The sequence below is a fragment of the Cebus imitator genome, unplaced genomic scaffold, assembly GCF_001604975.1.
Source record: "Cebus imitator isolate Cc_AM_T3 unplaced genomic scaffold, Cebus_imitator-1.0 Scaffold216, whole genome shotgun sequence".
NCBI classification, from domain to species: Eukaryota; Metazoa; Chordata; class Mammalia; order Primates; family Cebidae; genus Cebus; species Cebus imitator.
In genome coordinates, this window is record NW_016107531.1 from 278,467 (window position 1) to 279,732 (window position 1,266).

Here is a 1,266-nt window from a genome sequence, read left to right on the forward strand (position 1 = left end):
CGCGATCTCAGCTCACCGCAACCTCCGCCTCCTGGGTTCAGGCAATTCCCCTGCTTCAACCTCCTCAGTAGCTGGGATTACAGGCACGCGCCACCATGCCCAGCTAATGTTTTTGTATTTTTAGTAGAGACGGGGTGTCACCATGTTGACCAGGATGGTCTCGATCTCTTGACCTCGTGATCCACCCGCCTCAGCCTCCCAAAGTGCTGGGATTACAGGCTTGAGCCACCGCGCCCAGCCTATAATTTTTGTATTTTTAGTACAGATGGGATTTCGCCATGTTGGTCAGGCTGTTCTCACACTCTTGACCTCAGGTGATCTGCCCGCCTCTGTCTCCCAAAGTGCTGAGATTACAGGCATGAGCCACTGAGCCTGTCTAATATTTGTTACCTTTATTTTAATTATCCTCAGGGGCAGGCATACGGTGCCAATTTAAAAGCTAACCCAGGCTGGGCACAGTAGCTCACACCTGTAATCCCAGCACTTTGGGAGACAGAGGCGGGCAGATCATTTAAGGTCAGGAGTTTGAGACCAGCGTGGCCAACATGGTGAAACTCCATCTCTACTAATACAAAAATTAGCTGGGTGTCGTGGTGGGTGCCTGTAATTCCAGCTACTTGGGATGCTGAGGCAGGAGAATCACTTGAATCCGGGAGGCAGAGGTTGCAGTGAGCCAAGATTTTGCCACTGCATTCCAGGCTGGACGACAGCAAGATTCTGTCTCAAAACAAACAAACAAAAAACAAATAAAAGCTAACCCTATTCCCAACATTGAGCACAGAGCCTGGCCCAGAGCCGGGATGCCAATAACTGGCTGTTGGAGACTGAATTCCTTCAAACCATTGACCAATTAACAACGGCTGTCACTTGAAGTAGGGATAGCAATGAAAAATAACAACGCTTTTGTTTCCTCTTGTTTCTTCTCCTCCAATTGTTTCACCTCCACTCACTTTTTGCACTTGATAAGATTTCTTCTCGCACGTCTGCATACTGCAGACTTCTCCAGCACAAAACAAAGAATCACAATCCCCTCCTCACCGGTTGCCACGGATTATTTGATTAAATTGTCACCTCTGATTTATCCTGACCACCGGCAAAGTTCTTCTCCACCCACCAGACAGTCTTCAAGGTCAGAATTACACATTCTCTGCAGCCTTCTCAAGAAATTCATTCCAACATGAGTGTCTCCACCCCTCCCTCTCATCCTCAGGACTGGATTTATTCCAGTCACACCCAAACACTTTCTTCTTTTTTTTTTTTTTTTTT

General features: G+C 47.4%; 1 protein-coding gene across 1 annotated transcript in view; it reads right to left on the reverse strand.

Annotated features, from left to right (window-relative positions):
* Positions 1-1,266, reverse strand: part of CERCAM (cerebral endothelial cell adhesion molecule) — a 16,855-nt gene that overhangs the window by 9,361 nt on the left and 6,228 nt on the right. The gene's annotated exons all lie outside the window — the stretch shown is intronic.